Source organism: Chlorocebus sabaeus, chromosome 12 (genome assembly GCF_047675955.1).
Source record: "Chlorocebus sabaeus isolate Y175 chromosome 12, mChlSab1.0.hap1, whole genome shotgun sequence".
Lineage (NCBI taxonomy): Eukaryota > Metazoa > Chordata > Mammalia > Primates > Cercopithecidae > Chlorocebus > Chlorocebus sabaeus.
In genome coordinates this window covers 86,181,724-86,203,348 of record NC_132915.1, presented here as the reverse complement: position 1 = coordinate 86,203,348, position 21,625 = coordinate 86,181,724, and the positions used below count along the sequence as shown (strand labels likewise).

The 21,625-nt window shown below is 41.5% G+C and overlaps 1 protein-coding gene across 1 annotated transcript in view; it reads right to left on the bottom strand.

Moving 5' to 3' along the window:
- The window catches only part of PAPPA (pappalysin 1), a 248,975-nt gene that overhangs the window by 216,305 nt on the left and 11,045 nt on the right, over positions 1-21,625 (bottom strand). The window lies entirely within an intron of this gene.

Sequence of the window (21,625 nt, the reverse complement as noted above, 5' to 3'; positions counted from 1 at the left end):
GAAAGGAGAAACAGAGGGAGACGATAATGAACAGAAGATGCTCATTTAGAAGGGAGGTCCCTACCACAGTTACCAGAACTTTGAGTGCACATCTGCCATTAGCAGTCATTAAATGATCAATGGCATTAAATTGTCAGGAAAGTTGGGGTATAAAAGTGAGGGTCAGGAGCTGAAAAGCTGGAACTTCATTCTCTAACAGGAATCTTGCCATTTATCCCCAAAGAAAGAAAACACACTTCAGAGCTAAACTAGAAAGGTTTTCAAAGATCATCACCACCAAACCATTTGTTTGACAGGTGAGAGAGCTGAGCCCCAGAGAATAGAAGGCATTTCTCAAGTCACAGAGTCATTGACAGCATATATATATATTTAATAATAATGAGCAAAATCTCCTAAGCCTCTATGGCAGGCCAGACATTGTGCTAAGGTCTGTATATGCATTAACTTAATCCATGTAATATCCCTAAGGTGGTGACATTAAGTTTCTCATTTAACTGATGAGAATATGGAAGTTAAAGGAGATGGAGAGACAGGTTGAAGGTCAACTGCTTGGTACAGACCCTTAGATTCACCATCCTAGGCACTAATTTTATAGCAACTCTCCCTGCCTCACCAAAGTCATCAGGCATCTGGGCTATGCCACCTACCTGGGGCATGTCACACATTTGAGTTCGATATTTGAGGAAGTTCCAAGCCAAGCATCTCTATAGTTACTCTGGGAACCCCAGGAAGTAGGTTAGCGGATTCTCTCTGGATCTAATTATCTTTATGCTCACCAACCCCCATTTCCTAGCCTTTCTGGAATATACCCAGTGTCCTTGGCACAGACAAAGCTGTTGGATGGGGAAGAGGACTTTCTAATTAAGAGTGTATTTTAAGTGTCAGATGATGTATGAGGCCAGGTGGGAGAAGAAAGAGAGGGAGAGGAGAGTAAATAAAAGATGTTCATTTAAAAGGACAGTGACCGCTCTCAGCTGGAGAATTGTTGTGGTCACCATAACTCTGGGAGTTCACCTGCCATTAGTGCTCATCAAGTGAGCATGGAGAGCTTCCAGCAAAATCAATAGAGGAGGCCAACACAGTCTTCACTCCTTTGTGGGCAGTGGGAGCTTAGAATTGGTGTAAATCTCTTTGTTAGCAGCTGACATGGCCAGCAGTCTTGGCCCAGCATCTATGCCAATCTACACCTCTCCTCCCACTTCCTGCTCAACCATCTTTCAGGAAATGGCCAGAGTCTCCTTATAAAGTCATCCTGTTCTTACCATCAGGACAACCTTAGTGAAGCACCAAGTGCCTCCTCTGATGTCCTCTGGGTCCTGATCCTCTATCTGGTAAAGGAGGGGGTTAAGTGAGGCTCTGTGTCACATACTAGGTCCAAGTCTGATTTTCTTTATTCTAGACTTCCCAATGACTAACATGCAAGGTACCTCTTTCAAGAAGCTCTTCCAGACTGCCCTGTGAATAGTGATTATTCTCTTCTTTGAACTCTTTTTACTTTTAGGAAACTTGACACGTGCTCTTCGATTTTGGCGTTGTCTGTGTTCTCACCATTATCCCCTCTCTGCTGAACTGTATTCTTCTCGAGAGCAACGGTTATGTCTGTGTCATTCCAGTAACCTGTCCAGCACCTTGCTACAGCAGGCATGGGAATGATTCTACATAGAGCAGGAGATGCGAAAGGGTAGGGATTTTAAGGACAAACAGAATTAAGGGCATTAACTTATGTCTCTATAACTAAAGTACAGGGAGAATCAGAGAATAAAATGTATTCTTGGTAAAGTAGAAAGATCAGGATCTTTGGACTCACGGTAATTTACTTCGAATCTTGACAACAGCAGTTACTAGTTGTACAAATGGGGCAAAATTGCTTCACCTCTAAGCCTTAATTCCTTCATCTGTATCTCTAAATATATTGTCATAAAAGACATAGTGAATATTACATCCTCCGCATACAACGGCTGTCCAAATGAGAGTTCATTGTTAAGATGCTGAAGGGTTCAGGGGCAATGTAGAGGATGAAAAGGAGTGAGGAAATGACAGGAAACAAAATACAAAGGCCAGAAAGAGAGGGTACCCTGAAGGCATTTTGCCCAATATATCAAGAAGGAAGGCTCAAAAAAGCCCCGGTCCTCCTCAAACCCACTGGCAAACCCTTCTTAGAAATCATAGATTCCGTCAGCTTAGATGATATCATGAGACTACATGTTAAAAGCTGCCTCCCCACTGAGTCCTTCAAAAGCCTAAGATCCAACTCCAGATTTGAAGTGAGTTGCCCCAGATCTATCTGTTGCTGCCCATTATGGGAACCAGTGAGAGCAGAGGTTCCTGAAGCCATGACATTCATGCTCTTTCCCACCTCTTAGCTCACCTTCTGTCTCTCCCAGCTAACCCTATCACTCATGAAAAGAAAATGAATGACCTTCTAACGAGAAAATTAAAATCTAAAACAAGATCCTTTTTCCCTCTCCTTCTCTGTCTCTCTCTCTGCAGGTTTTTATTTTGCCAGGGGCTCCCAGTCCCTGGTTTTCCTGTTGCCTTTGGAAGGCAGCTAGCCTAGTTAGCAAGGTAAAATGTTTACACATCTGTAGGGTGCTCTCAGTTCAGAACCTTGCCGGGGCTTGGGACCCAGGCTCAGGCCACCTCTGTTTGCAATTGAGAGAAGGGGGAAGAAGTGAGAAAAGGCAGATTCCGCCAAAGAGCTAAGAAATAAGGGGTGGCTTAGCCATGGGAGGCAGAGAGGAAGGGCAAAGAGAGGGTTTTCAGTGGAACCAAAAAGAAACACATTAAGGGAAATGAGAACCTTGAAGCAGTGGATTCACAAGTTCAGAGGGAAATATTTACCTGGAGTATAAGTAGTGAAAGAAAATCACGGAGCTTCCATAAGGTTGGGGGAGTATGGTGGCAATGGGGTTTTATTTCCATATGAAAATAACTTAATCAACAGTAGTCTTATTTTAGGGTCTGAAAGGGAAGCATCCCTGTATCACCAGCTCAGAACCAGAAGTTTGGCACCAGAGATCGGGCTTGACTTGCCAGGTAACCTTGCCTGGGACAAGTCATACCACCTCCTCTATGCTGCTGAACCTAATTTCCCTTCTCTGTAAAAGGAGGGGTCGGGATAAAAATGATCCCTTGCTAGAATTTAAGAGCTCTTTTGTTCTCTGTTAGAATGGTTCCTTGTAAGGAGAAGGTGCTCAAAAATATGTGTTGATTTGAATGAGATGCCTTATGTCATTCCCAACTCTTGCATGCTTAGGTTCTGTCTCCTCTGAGGATCTCTATACAGGACACAGAATGCTCTTCTCTGGAGGACACAAAAGAACGCCCACATCTCCACACTGCCCTTCCTCACAGTTCTTCATGAAGATATAGGCATAGTACAAAAAAAAATGGTACAAATGTGTCTGAAGTCAGCACCATGTGTGCGGGACTAGAGGATGATCCCAGGGCATATAGTCCCATGTGGCAAGATGGAAGGCCACATGCAATTTTGCACACAATTTACATATAATTAGCATATGCCTGTCTCAATGCTATAAGCACATAGAATTAGACAATGAAAGTATGCAAGAGTCCCTCTACAGAAGTGTGTCTGGGCACACTGCACACAGGGAGAGGCTGAGGTGCAGCAAGAAAGGAGCCTGCCCTGGTCCTCCTGTGAAAGTACCATCGCTGGAACCCTGGCCAGCTGATCTTTCTAATGCACCCCATCTTCCTGCAGCTAGGCTGGATGTGAAGAGGGTTCCACAGGCCCCCAGAAACTTGATGTCTCTTTTTTTTCATTGCCTCTTTTTCTTCTCATCTATGCATTCAATCTCATCCCATAAAGGAATAACATTCACAAAAGAAAAAAGCTCAAAGGCATGGAAAGAGTCTCTCAGAACCTTGGCTAAGGCTGTACAGAGTGTGGGAGAATACTCCGGGCATTGGGGGTATTCTCTAAAGATCATCACGGTAGATATTACCCCAAGGCAAGTCTGTCTGAAGACCCCATGCCACTCAGGCATATCTTCCCCCTGTATATTCCTCATACTCCTCCCCATTCTAAAACGACCTCATCACCGAGTAATTACTCATTCAAGATCTGTGCTTCCCACATATGTGGCTGTTTGCTTCATTTATAAATGCCCAACATCCAACCTGAAGCCTGGTATGTTGTAAGTGCGCTGTAGAGTTTGTTATTGAAAGAGTTTGTTATGTAAAGAAAGAAAGGGAAGATACTTCCCTATTTCTGCCTTCTCTATAAAAGTATCTTACTCTTTATTGAGAACTTACTATCGTTTACTCTATGTTAATTATCTTGCTTAATCTTCACAACAAATCAATCAGCATTGTTCCCTCTTCAGGGTAGACTGATGCTCAGGATAGGGAAATGGTTGCCCAAAGCAACACAGCTCAGAATCCAGGTCTATAGAATTCCCATACCCAGACTCTTAGTCATGGTCACCACATTAAGTGTCAAAGGCCAAATGTTTTGTTGTAGGCTGTTTAAAGGTATGGCCCCCTCTGGAAAGATTTCTGTAAGTTCTACAGCACCCACACAAGCAAGGTGAATTGAATTGAAAGCCAGGAGGCTGCTGTCTTTATCATTCTACTGTATGGACCTAAACAATTAACTAAGAATCGATAGTTCTTTATTGCTAAATAGTAATCTATTCCACTGGGCTCACCCCACTTCACTAGAATCCAAAGTTTGTCCAGGCATAGTTGTCCATCTGGAGTGCCTCCTTGAGCTTGTCCTTCGGCATCTGGACTTCCGTTACTGGCCTACCTGCCTGATGGTTTCTGACTCAGGTTTCCTCTAACTTCCAAGGTCTATACTGATTTTTCTTCCCACACTCTTGGCTGCCTCCCATTTTCTTTTTCATTGTGTTGGACTAAATTGTGTTCCACCAAACTTCATATGTTAAAGATGTAACCCCCAGTACCTTGGAATTTAACTGTATTTGGAGATACAGTCTTTTAAAAGGTAATTAAATTAAAGTGAGGTTATAAGGCAGATCCTAATCCAATTTGACTGGTGTTCTTATAAGAGGAGAAAATTAGGACACAAGTAATACAGAGAAAAGACTATGTGAAGATACAAGGAAAAGACGGCCATCTACAAACCAGTGAGAGAGAGAAAAAAAAAGAAAGAGAGAGAGAGAGGTCTTGGAAGAAACAAACCCGGCTGACACCTTGATCTTGGACTTTTGATCTCCAGAATTTTAAGAAAATAAATTTCTGTTGTTTAAGCCCATCAGGTTGGGGTCCTTTGTTATGACTGCCCTAGCAAACCATCGTTCAACCAGTTTTCTAAGCTCTCCCACTGAAATTTTTCTAAAATCTATCTTATCTCCTAATATCTGTTCCCAGTTCAAAATTTTTCTCTTGTTACAATGCAATGTCTCAATTTACTCAATGGGTGTTTTGAGTAGAGCAAGGTGTATCAGAAAGATAGCAAAACTGGTGGTGTGTTCATCGCATACAGGAAACGTTCCTCACTGGGGAGTGGGGTTTCTGTGTTTCTGAATCACCTGCTGTGTGTTGGGCATGTGGGCAGCAACTTCCCTCCCAAGGTGTCTCCTAGAATCCTCACAATAATCTGCTACAATAGGTACTATTTACAGATCAGAAAACTGGAGAGTCAGAGAGGCGAGGTCCCCTGCCTAAGGTCCCACAGCACTAAGGGGTAGGAAAAACTGGAATTTGAGTCTCCTAATTTCAAATTCAAAAGCTCCCCCACAGTTGAGGGGGACTCTAGCTATGCTTTCTTCCTGTGGTCTTGCCTAGGATGTTTTCCTGGGAAGCTTTAAGTCAACATAAAATTATCTCTAATAACATTTGACTTTCTGCCATCACCGTCTGGGGGCAGGGAGGGGGGGCTGAGATAATTAGCAAAGGATGGCAATTTATATGCAATTCGTGTTATTGTTTGTTTTCTGTCATTGGGAGAGCAGATCTAGAAGGAGAAAAAACTCTACCAGGACATTTCTGCTGTGAAAAAGTGGTATTTTAAAATAAATAATGATAATAATAACAAACACTTTCTGAAAGCCTCTATGTAGTAGTCTCTTTACTAAGCACAGACTAAGTGGGATTTATTAGCATTCTTTTGATAGATGAGGAAACTGAGATGTAGAGAGGTTAATTGATTTTCCCTCCAAGGATCCAGCGAGGGATTGGGAGAATCACGATTCTAACTCTCATCGCTCTCACTCCAGAGCCAAAGCTCCCCACCAAGATGCTTTCCATGATGGATTGGTGTTCTCAATCCACCATGAAGGCTGTAATGTCCAGGTCTGCCATGCTGTGCTGTGGTCTCTGGGTGAGTAGCTCCCCACTCTGGGCTTCCTCACTTCCTTTCCTTAGGATATGAGAGTGTTAGACCCGGCCACAGAGGTCCCTTCCATATACATTCTGTGATTCCAAGATCCCAGTGACTCCAGGTATCCCAGCCTTGGTCCCCCTGTGGGAGACGTAAGGTCATTGCGGGGCAGGGTAAAAGGCAGTTTCAGACCCTTCAATTAAAGGATGCCCACTAGCTGTGGGACATCTGCCAGGAGAATACAAGAAGAGGTGAGAGGATGAGGGGATGAAAGGGGGAATTTAGGTCAACAATCTGGTTTCTTTCATGAGGCTAAAAAAATTAAAAGCTAAAGGTTGGAGCTGGTTCCTTTTTTGTTTTGTTTTGTTTTGCTTTCCCTTCCATGATTTAATCGCTAGTATCAAAGCCACAGAGGAATGCTTGAGAGAGCAATCCTATGGAAAGCTTTTATCTGTCCAGAGGAGAGTGATTAAAACAGACAGATTTGGGTTAAGTATACCCATGGTCCCTGCACTTGGTTCAGTCGGGGGGAGACCCACCAAAATGACCTGGAGGACTCAGCACCATCAGGCATTCAGAGGAAGGCTGGGATGTCACTGAGGAGGGTACCTGGGGGACTGCTCCTCAGCATCCTCATCCCTCTGGGTCCACCCTGGGTCAAAAGATTTGCCTTAGGCTCAGAGGAAGGAGGAGGCTTAAAGGGAGACATATAGGACTGGAGGATTATACCAAGTTATACTGGGTTCTGGACATCTCTGTGTCTTGTACAACAGAGGCAGGAGCATTGAAAGTAACTACATGGAACAATTCTCAAGGTCAGGTTAGCTCAGGTGTTACCCATGTGTTGGCCACGCAAGTGTAGGAGGAGGACAAGACTGCCCTTCTCAGGATGGCATGGAGCAGTAGACTGAGCACCCTCAATGGCACCTGTCTCTGCTCTCCTGCCTGTATTCTTTTTCCTTGCTGGGAACTGTTACCTGAAAGTACCCTGACTACATGGGTCTGCTCACCCTTTTTACTAGCTGCGTGACATCAGGCAAGTTAATTCACCTCTCTGAACCTCAGTTTTCCCACATGTACACTAGGATGAAGAATCTTATTCTGTACACTTCACAGATGTCTTCTGAGAGAAAAAAGAGATAAATGTATGCATATTTCCTTGTAAACTATTTAAGGCTATCCAGATGTGAGGCAAGCTTGAGAACAGTATGCCTGAGGGTTCCTGAAACCCGTAAGTTTTAATAATACACAGACTTATGTGATGCATTTGTGACAGCAAAATGCTCTTGAGGGCTCAAGGTGCACCAGTAATTCCCTTTGGCTCTTGTGTCTCCAGTCTTCCTCCTTTGCTCATGTGTAAGCAGTCTGCATGGACATAGAAAGGTTGGGGGATTACAGGCCAGTAAATCTGAGTTCAAATGCTGGCTTTGCCATTTACTAGCTATGGATGGGAAAGTCAGGGCACCTTTCCCAGTATTAGTCTCCCCATCTGTAAAATGGACATGATACATCTTCCTCTGACAGTTGTAGTGGGGGAACTAATGAGAATACAAATGTGACAGCACTTGGCACATGGCCACTGGCAACAAAACAAGTGTTACAACACATGGACAGTGGCATGAGGCTGGTCTGTGTATCTCAGCTCTGCTCCCTGTTAGCTGTGTAGCCTTGGGCAAAATCTCTATCTCCTTGATAGTTTCCTCATATGTAAACTGACAATAACAAGCACCTAATAAATAATGCCATTTCCACGATTTAGTAAGAGAATCCAAATACTGATTTGCATAGAAAGGGATCATTGTAGCTACACTTTTCAAAAATGTATATTAATAATAAATATCTTTCCGGCCAGGCAAGGTGGCTCACGCCTGTAATCCCTGCATTTTGGGAGGCTGAGTTGGGCGGATCACCTGAGGTCAGGAGTTCAAGACCAGCCTGGCCAACATAATGAAACCCTGTCTTTACTAAAAATACAAAAAATTAGCCAGGCATGGTATTGCATGCCTGTAATCCCAGCTACTCAGGAGGCTAAGGCAGGAGAATCACTTGAACCCGGGAGGCAGAGGTTGCAGTGAGCCGAGATCGCGCCACTGCATTCCGGCCTGGGCAACGAGAGCGAAACTCCGTCTCAAACAAACAAACAAACACACAAAAAATAATGAATATCTTTCCTTCTTTTTCAGAATTGGGATTATTTCCCCCCTTTTTTGTGCTGTTAAATACACACATAAAGTTTTCTTTCTGACACTGTTCTCTGAAATGAAGATGCATGTTTATTCCTCTCTTTTTTCACACATTATTGATGAAATCAGTGCATCTAAAATTGGTGCACATCAGCGTAAGAAAGGAAGTGGAGAAGGACAAGAAAAAAAGACCAAGAAGAAAGAAGCGGCGGGGGATGGGGTCAACGAAGTACAGTATAGTTTTGTTCATGCTTAAAAGTTGCACAGCACAAACCAGATCCTGGTGGACTGAGCAGGGCTGATGCTGGGGCTGTCTTGGAAGAGAGATCTTTCCTTCGGTCATTTCAATGACTTGAGAATCTACAAGCTCCTCTCTCCACTCACTCATCAAGCCTTGGAGACAATGATACCACTTGCCAGAAAATGGTCAAGGATCAGTTCATCCTGCTGTCATATCCTGCATGGAAGCCCCAAGACTGACCCTTCACCATTCCTTGAATTAGGCAGAGTCAGGGCTGGAAGTTCTCTTACTTGTTATTTAATCATCCCCTTTCACAACTAACCTCATACTTGAATCACCTGGACAACATTTTAACACATGACTGACTGCTCATATTTCCAGGCCAGCACAATGATTGGCAAGTAGAAAGCACCAATTAAGTTGACAAAATGCTTATAAGTATGCATGCATTTAAGGGGAAATAAAGAAATGCATGTGAGGGTGTTTGCATGAGTGAAAGCACAGTGGACAGTCTGGTAGTGAAGAGCACAATTTGGGAGTGAATACAGCTGTTTTAAGTTTTGGCTCTGTGATGACCTTGAAGTAGCTCTGGTTGGAAGGATGTAATAAGACACTGTTCACAGAACACTTATCAAAGTGCCTGGTGTACAATAAGCATCCAAGAAATGGGCATCATGAAGGATGTATGTGAGGAAAGAAAAACCAAATGCACGTGACAAGTATCAGAGAAATGAGACAGAATTGAAGAAGGAGAGAACTGTTTCTAATAAGCTCAGAAACATATTTTACATGTCCCTACAGAGCCACATGGACATGTCAATTTAATGTCACTAATAAAAATATTGGAGGGGGGGGTCTTTCCTCTCAGTACTCCAGAAAGCAAGACATCAATAGCCATTAATACTATTGGAGAAGTAAAGGAAGCTTCCCTGATATGATAACTTTCTCTCAGTTTTGCTATAATCAGACCTTGGCTCATCTTGTCAACTCCATTTTTATCTCTCTGTGTAACTTTGCTTGTGTGTATGTTCATGCACATATGTTTAAAGTTTAAAATAATATATCACATATTGCCTAGCATAATGGTGGTGCATAGTAGGTGCTCAACAGACTCTAACTGAATGAATGCTGTATATGTAGTTATAAGGATACTATAGCATTCTATCCACAAGTTTACAGACTATCAGGAGAGAGAGATATTTATCTTTCCAAGCTGGGGTGTGAGATATGATTTCAAATATCAGCTCTGCTACCATGGAGCAGAGATTAGAGCAAGTCATAATTTTGGTCTGAGCTTTTCTTCTCTTACTTGGTAAAATGAGCATCCTATTATGCACCATAAAGGGTATGAAAAAACAGCTGGTGCTTAATCCATCATCATTACCATTATTGGAAAACTCTTCTAACTGGCCCATGGTCCAGAAGTTTCATCGCTCCCTGATACAGACTGTGAAGCATCACCAGATTCATCATCTTAAAATCCTATTTTTCACTATTCCCTCAAACAGACAAACTTCTTTCTCTGATGCCCTCAGAGTAAAGGCCAATATCAACTTCACATTTCAGAAATTGGTCTCAACCTATCTCTGAATATGTAGACAGACCCCAGTAAGATTTCCTCACTTTGGCCCACACTGTTTCCTACAGGTGGAAATGTCTCCCTATTGTCCCTGTCCTTTCTCTTTTCTGATCTTCAAGACCAATACCAGTATTATTTCTTCCAGCAGACCTTCAGTCTTCATGAGTCTCCACCATCAGTTATATAAATGTTGATAAGCACCTGCTATCTGACACAGATGTAGTCAGTTTTTGACCCACACATCTTTCTGTACCAGCCACAGGACACTTGGGCTGTTTCTTGATAGTTCACACACATAGTTGTTGAGGGCATAGCGTCTCTTTTCTCCTGAGTCTTTCTGGGGTCCTAATACTGTTTTTGGTTGTTTAGTTGTTGATCTAATTTTTTTTTATGGCAATGATAACTGTTGACAGCATGACTCATTTCTGAGGTCAACCTCCAATGGTTCTCTCCCCTGCTAGACTGTAAGCCTCATGAGAGCACAGAGTACATGTCTGTCACCACCCTGTATCACTATATAGAGCCTGTATCACTATATAGAACCCTCCATATTGTGGCTAGGACATAAGACCTCAATAAATGCTTGCTGAATGGATAAATAAATGAAAGATTTGTGTGACCAAGGTTTGTGAGGAAACCTAATTTGGGTGGATTTTTAGGTTTCAAACAGTCTTTTCTTCTTCTTTTAAATTTGTATTATTGTATGTTTAACTGACAAAAGTTATGTATATTAATACTGTACAACATGATGTTATGAAATATGTATACATTATGGAATGGCTGGACCAAGTTAATTAAGTATGCATTATCTTACACGCTTATTAGAATTTTTGTGGTGAGAACACTTAAAATCTATTCTCTTAGCAATTTTCAAGTGTGCAATAATAACTATAGTCACCATGTTGTATAATAGATCTCTCGAAGTGATTCCTGCTGTCTAACTAAAATTGTGTATCCAGTTTTCAAATGCTCCTCTCAGTACTGGAGGTCACCCTGATTTAGAGGCAAGAGTGGGGGTCCTTGTTACATCACATAAGCTCCTTCAACTTCCTGGCCTTCGATTTTTCCATCTATATAATGGGAGGTTGGCATCAGTGGTCACTAGGTTTGAATGTATAAATAGTGAAAGAGTAACAGGGAGTTAGGAAAACACAGCTTAGCTGTGTGTTGGCAAGAACTTAGGCAAGTCACATTCTCTCTCGGGTGTCCATTTTCTTATTTGTGAAAGAAGATGACTGTGGTAAAATAAATTCTACCAGTTTTCTTAAAAATGCAGAGAAAAAAATTTCTATATAGAGGGTAATAAGACATGAACTTCTGCTTTAATTTGCCACTATTAATCTTGAGCAAATTTCTTTTCATCCATGGTCACTTCATGACCTTCATAGGCTCCTTATTCCAAAAGCAAATGAATTAAATATATATATATAATTATGATTTATGATTGCATTGTTATAAAAATAAATGTAATTGAGAGGCTGGATTCCTTATTATAGATGTATTATTACTATATTATTTGTTCTTCTGATTCTAAAATATATTAATCTAAAAGAAATCCATTAATTCTAAAAGAAAGAATTAATCCATTTTTGCAGTTTAACAACCATAGACCTCAGGCACTGTGCCAACTGTGTCTCCAGATGAGTCATCAGCCTTGTTTTCATCTTTGGACCTCGGTTCCTCATCTGCCGAAGAGCACTGGGAGGAGGAGGCACTGAGCACCTGTACCCAATGTAAGCAGCCAAGAGGAATGGGGAAGATTCCCACATGGGAAAGTCAAATGATATAAATTTCATACCTGATGCAGGCCTACAGCAAGTTGTATAAAAACACAGCCCACACAGTGTGGGCTGAGCTCTGGAGAAAAAGCTCCTCTCTCGGATGAGCCTGCCATCACCTCATCTTGGCCCACACAGCCTAGGGTGAGCCTTTCAGGAGAAAGATGGCAAAGGGAGATAAGAAAGGGACAAGGCCAGACAGGCAGATCTCTGCTTTGCAGGGCTGGTGCCCTCCAGAATTACCCTTCTAGTCAGGGAGAGCGATGACAGCTGACGCTTACCGAGTGATTACTATGTGCCAGGTGTTGTGTGAAGCTCTTTGCCTAGATAACTTAGGTAACTCTCACAATAATGCGAACAGGGAAATATTATTATTATCACCATTTTACAGATTTTACAGATGAGAAAACTGAGACTCAGAGAGTCCAAATAACTCGCCTAATCCTGAGTAACCTGTTGGCCAACTGACAAAGATGGGGTTTAATCCCAAGCAATCAGATTCCAGAATTCACATTTTAACTTCTAAATATTTCTGCTTAGTCAGGAGAAAGCTGATTACACCAGGACAAGGGGCTGCTTTTAATGATAAATAAAGAGAAATAAATCGAGTTCTATAGTAGAGGTATAAGCAAACAGAGCTCAGCAGAAGGACTGCTTGATTCTGACAAGAAGGTGCCGGGAAGTTTTCCTGGATGAGTCTCAAAAGAGCCGAACCTTGCATGAGGTACAGGATTTGGGGAAGGAGAGGCTGGGCCAAGACTTTCTAGCACAAGGTGAAGCATGAGCAATGGTAAGAGCTGTGAAGTCCGCCTAAAGGTAACTCTCGAGATGAGAAAGACATCTGCTTTTGATAGGATTGAGGGTGCACAGAGTAACTGAGGGAAATAAAGTACAATGGCTGTCTGAGGCTAACTCACAAAGGGTTGTGAATGACATGCCAAAAGTTCTAAAGTTTCTTCCATAGAAAAGAATGAATCTTTGGTGTTTTTTGGGCAGTCCACAGGGGTGGGTGGGGATCATTAGCTGGGGATTATATGGTATCCCTTTTGATAGTCACTGAGCTAACAGAGCCAGGACTTAAGTCTCAGGACTCCTGTCCAGTGCTCATGTGGCAATCTGGAGTCATTTAGCCTTAAGATTCATTACTGAAGAGGGTGAAATATGAGCACATTTTCAAAGAGAGAGGTCTGATACACTACTAAATTTCTATTGTTTTGACATCTGTTAGAAAATCATAAATTATAAATAACTCAAAAAACCGTTTAAGGCTCTAAATGGATAAATAGTTTTTAGATGCTCTTTGGGGCTTCCTAATTTAAATTTTGTTCCACTAGGTAGAGGATGATTAGTTCAGCCTTGATCCTGGTCTCTAGCTGACCTTGAGCAAATGTCATCTACCTTCTGTCTCTTGGTTTCCCCATCTATTCAACTGAAGGAGGATGGAGAGTTGGTCTTCAGATCCCTTGATTTCTCTGAGAGTCTATCTCATAAACTCCTTGAAAGAAAGGGATTTTATCTCCTTTGACTTCATATCCTCATTGATTAGCTTGAGATCTGATACATGGTAGACTGTAAAATATTGTGGAATTCATGGTACAAACTAAATTTTAAACTCAAGACTCCAGGGATCTTGAAGGGACTTTAAATCAAAAGTTTGGAAGTGGTGACCATTTTTTAAATAAAAAAAGGTATAAAAACAAGCAGATCAGAAACCAGACAGGTTAGTATTTCCTCTGGCTGTAAAAGATGTTCAGAAACTGAAAGACTATGAAACAGAGAAGATTGATGAGGAGGAGGCCAAGGACACTGTAAGGTCAAGGGGGAAAACAAATGTGAAAAAGCATAGAGAGAGAAATATGTGTTTTAGGAGTATCAGGTGATTCCGTTTAATCAGAAGAATCCATGTAAGTCAGTGGTTCTCAACCAGTAGATTTTGCCCACAGGGAACATTTGGCAATGTCTACATTTTTGATTGTCACAACTGGGGAGGAGGGTGTGGCTACTGTGTCTAGTACCTAGAGGCCAGGGATGCTGTCAAACTCCTCAACAAGGAATTATGCATTCCAAAATGTTAATAGTGCTGAGGTTGAGAATCCTGGTGGAAGCAATGAGGGAAAGTTATGGTAGTAAACAATGCTTAGGGAGGAAGGTGAATGTGAGGCTGCAGAATTTAGACCCAATCTAGACAGGTTTATGGTGGAGGAGTTAGAATATGCACTCTGAAGACTGCTTCCACCACTGACTTGTGTGGACCTTGGGAAATTCACTTAACATTCCTCATCTTTCATCTGGAAAATTGCAGTAATAATAGTACCCACCTCAGAGGGTCATGGTGAGGATTAAAGAGTTAATGTATGCAAAATTTTATGAACAGTGCCCGATACACATAATGCATTAAATATATTAGCTGTTATGCATAGGTAATAGGGAGCTACAGTAGACTCAAGTTCAAGAGAGCAGCAATAGCGGCTCCTCAGTTGATGATTCCTTAGAAAAATGCTTAGAGCTGCATGATTATCATGTGACTATTATATCCACCCAATTAATAATCCTTCTTCAATCAGCTTCTGCTTCAGATGACACTGCAGGCGGATGTGTTTGGGTTTGTCTTGCTGTCTGCAAACAACTCCCTGTCTGGGCTTTGTCTCCTAGATATCCACAATGCCCAGGCCAGCATCTGACTGCCTCTCCAGTTCAGGCTCCCCATGGTTTCAATGAATAAGGAGAAGGAGATAGAGAAAGTCAGACATGAGGACAGACGGAAAGATGGAAAGGCAGGAAGCCTTCTGTGAAAGCTGCTGCCAGTGATACACACTGTTCACAGGGATCCCAAGTATAGAATCAGGGGCATGTTTCAGACGCTTGTTTGAGCTACTGATACTGTTCTTTTGGAACCCTTGTTTGTAAACAGATATTTCTGCTAACACTGGGCTTTGTAAGGGTGGACAGAGTCGGGCGGTGGGGGGGATGAAAGTGGGGGTTGGAGAAAAAGGCAGGTTGTGTCCTAGAGCCTTAGACCATGTGTTTGTTGTTGAGAATACAAAGACCTCACTGTATTAAATGAAAATGCTTGTTTTACAAGGCGAGTGGGAATATGATAGGTACATGTCGAAAATGCTTTGGAAACTGAAACAACCTCATGCCACAAGGGTGTTCTGCTACATCATACATCCAGAGGCATACACCGAACGTGAAGGCTCAGCATCACTAAACAAGGACTTTGGGAGGCTGTGGGAAAAGAGAGTCCCAGAAGCTAAGTGACTGGCAGCTCCTCTCTCTGGTCTCACCTCAGCCTGCCCTTTCTCAAAGAGAGGGCTCCATTTCAAACTTTCTATTGGTTTTCCAGCACCTACTAACCTAAGGGTAGAAACTGTTATTGATCTAATATACTACTGTTGATACAGGAGCCTCTGGTAATCTAGATCCAGACTTAGAGCACTACCAGGAATATTTATAATGATAGAACTATGCAGGAAGAACACTAACTTTTTCAAATTAGTTTTCAATGAGTGGTTTTCACACTCTACTCTGTGGAAGCACAAGGTTCAGTGAAGATGTCTCAGGGAATTTTTTTTTTTTTTTAAGAACTCACAGCGGCATAAAAACAAGAATTGGAATCTCCTAACTCTTCCTCCAGTCCTAGCACAAAGCCTGGTAAATGGAAGATTACATGTATCGAAGAATGGAAGGATGGATGGACAGATGAATGGATGGATGGGTAGACGGATAGCAGAAAAGAAGAAAGTAAAGAAGGGTGGATGGATTAGGGAATGAATGGGGATGAAAGGGGATGGATTGATGGAAGGGTGGATGGAAGGAAAGAAGGGAGGGAGGGAGGGATGGAGGGAGTGGGAGGAGGGGACAGGGAGGAAGGAAGAAAGGGAGGGAAGGAGAGTTAATAGATGGGTAATGGATGGAAGAGTAGATTGACGGAAGGGTGGATAGATGGCTGGATTTGTGGATTCATGGTCAAAGTCCACAGTGAATGCTTATGAGCAGGACCACTTCAGGCCACATTTGAAGTGAACTTGCCTATTTAAAAACTCAGAGAAACTCAGAAAGCAGAGTTTGAATAAACAAAGTTGTAGATTATATTTCTAAGAAATAAACTAATTCTTCCTCAGAGGAAAAAAAGGTCCAAATTCTATTTACTCCAACAAGGGTACAGATGAAGGAAAGTGCAATTGCTCAGTCTGATATGACAACTCAACATCAACATTCTCATTTTCACAGATCCCCTACAGTGTTCATATTTTAGAGCTGGGAACAAGCTTCAGGAAATGACCTGGTATGCCCCCTGTTTTTCAGCATGTAAGTCACCATTTGGGGGACATAGATCCCTTCAAGAAACTTAAAAGAACTTTGACTCCAGAAAAATGTGCACAACCTCAAATTTTTACAGAAAATGTCTTGGGGTTTACAAATCAAATACTTCTGAACCCAAGTGCAAAAACTCCCCTATCCTCTGTTGATCTAAAATAGGAGTGCTTTTCTGGTATTTCACTTGGTATTCATATTAATAAGAAATAAATTATAATTATATTAACCAAAATACTAAGTCATAACATCAGCAATAGATCCATATTATGATGCTGCTGTAACTGAGACTCCACTCTTGGCCTCACACAATCCATTCTCCACATAGTAGTCAGAGTGATCTTTGGAAACCATAAACCAGATCCAGTAACTCCATTGTTTGAAGCTCTCTGATAACTTCTTGGCACAGTAGATAAAAAAAAAACCTAGTGTGTCATCCTCCTCCTCTTATATTCTAGGTGAAGACTGCAGGAGGAGCATGGACATATCCCTTACAATTCCACCTAGCTTTTAGCAGCTCTCTCTAAGAATAGTTTGGATAGTCAGGTGTGGTAGCTCACACCTGTAATCCCAGCACTTTGGGAGGCCAAGGCGGGCGGATCACTTGAGGTTAGGAGTTTGAGACCAGCCTGGCCAACATGACGAAATCCCGTCTTTACTAAGAATACAAAAATTAGCTGGGTGTAGGGGCAGGCGCCTGTAATCCCAGCTACTCGGGAGGCTGAGGCAGGAGAATTGCTTGACCTTGTGAGGTGGAGGTTGCAGTGAGCTAAGATGGTGCCACTGTACTCCAGCCTGAGTGACAGTGAGACTCCATCTCAAAAAAAAAAAAAAAAAAAAAATGCGTTTGGAGAGGCTGAAGGACAGCCACAGGGAAGGGACTTAAAGCTAGCATAGATGGTATACTGGTTCACTGGAAAGAAAGAGAGGCAGAGAGACAGGGAAAGATGATAAGCATATATATTTCAACAGGTAACTGGTTAGCTCAGAGAGCCCAGGGCCATATCTCACAGTCAATGCCACTCACGATGTGTCTGCCTTCACTGTTTGGTCTTTCTAAGGCCTATGCTATTAATTCTCAAAGCACCTTTCCTTCACAGCACTCACATTCAATTCACCTTATCTTATTCCTCATTTGGAGCCATCTCTAATCTGTTCGTTCATTTAACAGTGTTTACCCAGCACTTACCAACATGACTAGTATTCTGCGAAATAATAGGAATAATGCAGAGATGAAGACCAAAATAGTCTCTGCTCCAAGGAGCTCAGAGACAATTGGGGAGAAACAGACAGACACCAAAGAAATCACAACAGAGTGTGATAAATGCTATGAGATGGTAAGATAAGGAGTTGTATTGGCTTGATTCATATGGTGATGGATATTGAATTGTCCAATAATTTCCTAACACCATGGTCCTAAAAGATACTCTGAGTAACTATCTACAGCTGAGGCATGAATCCAGAAGTGTTGATTATTCTCATTTGATTTATGGCTACATGTTTAAAATTACATACATGACTATACCCCCACACAAGGCAGAGCACACACTCTAACTACATACACATTCACTTCATGAACAAGTCCCCAATCCTTCCAGGTGGAAAAGATCACTTATGCCTTTGAAATTTCAGAGCACTTTTTAGACCTCATGATAAACATGGGTGTTTCATAACATAGTGTTTCTGCTCTGTGCTTCCCCAAAACTCTATTAATTGCTTAGTTATAGCAGTTACCATGATGTCATGTATCTGTTTACCAGTCTGCTTCCACTACTAGGACTGGGAGCTCCTCAAGGCATGGAACTATGCCTTGTTCTCCTTTTTAATTCTCATCTCCTAACTCAATGTATAACATATAAAAATTGCTTAATAATTATATATGAAATAGAAGGATGAATGGTTAGAAAGAAGGAAGAAATGAAGGAATATTTACCTTTCCTAATAAACTTGCATTTCTCATCGAACCTTAAAGAATGTCTAGGACAGCAGATTGGCATATAAGAAGTTCTTTAAAAAAGTTATTCAATAGCTATATGATGTTTTCTAATAATCTTACTAATATAAACCCATAATTATAACTATCACCCCACACTGTAAGGGAAAATAAAGTGACCCAGTGGAAAGAGCATTGATGTGAAAGTCAACAGATCTAAATTTGAGTTTCAATTTTGCTACCAATTTGCTGATTAACCTTACTCACTTAGCTTATCTTAACAAGTAAACATCCATGGATCTTAGTTTTTCAATCTGTAAACTGAGCAGATTTGATAAAAGCAGTTTCTGTTACTCCAGCTTTAGAATTTAGGAAAGGGAAGGTAAAGATATTGTATTTGTTTTTAGCAGATTTAATCAGCCTCTTGGGCGGCTGTTCTGTAAAGGGGTCGTCCTGAGAGCTTAATACTGCCTCTATCAAGGCTTAATCAGTTCTGATGATAGTCTCCTCAAAATCAGCCTTGTTATTCCAGAGTCACTCTTCTATTCAAAAGCTCATATTCACTCAGCATGGTCACCCACATAATTCCAAGATTTGCCTGAGAACTCATCAGGGCCCTCATCAGAGGATGACAAGGAGGCTCCATTGAGCATATCTGGGGAAACATGTCCCAGGCACTGATTCTCAAAAGAGGAATCCAAAAACATTTTTGGCAAAGAGAGTATCTTTGAAATCAGTGTACAATTGGTCTTCCTTATCTGTAGCCTCTACATCTATGGATTCAACCAAATTCAGATTGAAAATATTCCAGAATAAATTAAAATATGATAGTTAATAAAAATAATACAAATGAAACAATACCACATAACAACTATTTATATAGCATTTACATTGGATTATGTATTATAAATAATCAATAAATGATTCAAAGTATATGGGAGGATGTGTGTGGGTTATTCACAAATATGCCATTTTACGTTGGGGACTTGAGCATCCTCAGATTTTGGCATTGCGGGGGTTGGTGCTGGAACCAATCCCCGGTGGATACTGAGGGACAACCGTATATCTCCCAAAGGACTAAAGGTGGGAAATGCTCTAATGGATGTAAATTGTCTTTCTGTTTGAAAATCACCTGCAAATAAAATATACTTTGCATATCTGAGATTTCTTAGCCAATCTCTTTGAAATCTTATAATATTCATTCAGATTTTTCCTCTGTTTCTTCCTCTATGCCTCCCTCTCTTCCTTACCTTTTCATTCTACATTCTTCAAATGTTTGCATTAGCCACTGGGGGGCACCATCATTCATTCATTCAGTCATTCATATATTCATTCTCTCATGGAACATTTACTGAGTAATTGCGGTGTTCCAAGCAATGTGTTAGGCCTTGAGGATGAAGAGAGATAAAATTAAACTGGTATGGATTAGAATTCCAGTTTCACCACCCATTAGCCATGGGTACTTCAGGGAGTCATGCAACTTTATAACCCAATTTCAGAGTGTTCAAAGTGTAGCATTCAGCATAGTGCCAGCACATAGTAAGTGCTTATTATAAGCTAGCTGCTTTCATTACTGTTATTACTGCTGAGAATGTGTCTTCTCTCCTAGGGGTATATAAACAGTGGATAGAGAATTCCAGATCCTGAGGTCATCACAAGGTCTAACAAGATCAAGGAAAATCAAGGAAAGCAGATAGAAAGCCCCACTATCAGAAAGGAGGGAAATGGGTGAAAACTCAAGTAACAGATATGACTGCCAGGACGCTTGAGGCTCAGAAAGACACTGATAAGGGGGAGAGAGGGAAATCTGAGAGGCAAGCAAAGCCTAAGATTATGTGCTGCCATGCACACACAAAACAAACGCTTTGCAAACAGGCACAGGGCTGAGAGACGAAGACCAAGGCCAAAATGTGGCTTGGATTAGAAAGGCCACAATGTGAGCTGAGGAGGCCCTTAAATACACTATTCCCCTCCCCCTTCTGTTTTGGAAGGCCAGATTTCTTTTCCCTTCTGACTTCTTTGCTCAGGGGTAAATGGAATTAACCACTGTGTAATGTTTCTGACGGTGACGCACATGCTAGGTCATGTGCTTTGGTTACGTAATGCAACATGCCTAAGGTTCCTGAGCTCTTTCTCCCAGAATCATTAGATATTCAACTGGTTCTCTTATCCAGTCAGCCATTTATTAAACAAAAATACATATTGCCCCTTTATAGGTCAGATACTGAGCTAGGCAATAGAGAACTTGAGATGGATGAGATCTCAAATATGTACACAATTAAATGTCGTAATTCCAGGTGTTTTGATTAAAGTGTCCAGAAAGCATAGTGGGAACAGATGAATAAGGTACGGAACAAGTTACACTTTGGGAGAAGTTATGAAGGGCTTCTCAGAAGACAGAAAACTCTGGCAAAATCCTGTAAAGGCATAAGCATTCTGCAAAATGCTGCACTGGAAATAGAAGATAAGCCAAGTAAAAAAAGTGATAATTAAAAAGCCAGGTGCATTTGGGGGAAATTCAAATAATTCAGATTTTATTGAAAAGCTTTTAGCTAGAGGTGACAGAGTCAGGTTTGCATTCTGGAAAGATCTGACTGTTGGATGTTGGTGAGCAGGTTGAAGGGGGTGCAGGGATTGAATTTCAGAGAAGTGGGCATTGTAATACTAGGGAAATAGTCACAGCAAGAAATAAAGAGGATTTAAGGTACAGAGAAGAGAGGTTGGCTATAAACAGTTTAAGGAAGCAGGACAGTCAGGAATTGAAGACTGATTGAACATGGTAGATGATGTAATCTAGAGTGGGTGACACCAATGAAGATGAGGATGCAAGGAATTTTGGAGGAAAGATGATTGTTTCGGAAGTGTTGAGTTTGTAGAACATGCTAACATTTCCAGTAGACAGGTGGATCTGTCAGTCTGGAGCCCAGTGGAGTCTGTACAAATAATGACCATTAGTAGACAGATGGGTAATTAATCTATGGGAAAGGGTGTAAAGTCAGGAAACAAGTGGTCCCAGATCTGGCTTAAGACTTTAAAGTATTTACCAGTGGAGGATCTACCAATGTAGAAGTAACATTCTAAGTTGTCTGCTTTGTGACACAAAGCTTTTGGGCAGTCATGCAATAGTATCTAACAATGGAAGAGTAACATTTTAAATTGTTATCAGTCAGTGGTACTCAGCCTTACCCAGCTTGGTCACTGACTTAGACAAGCCACTTTCCTCATCAACCCTCAGTCCCTCATCTATGAAATAAATGGCTTGGGTAAGTCCTTTGGACTTTGACACA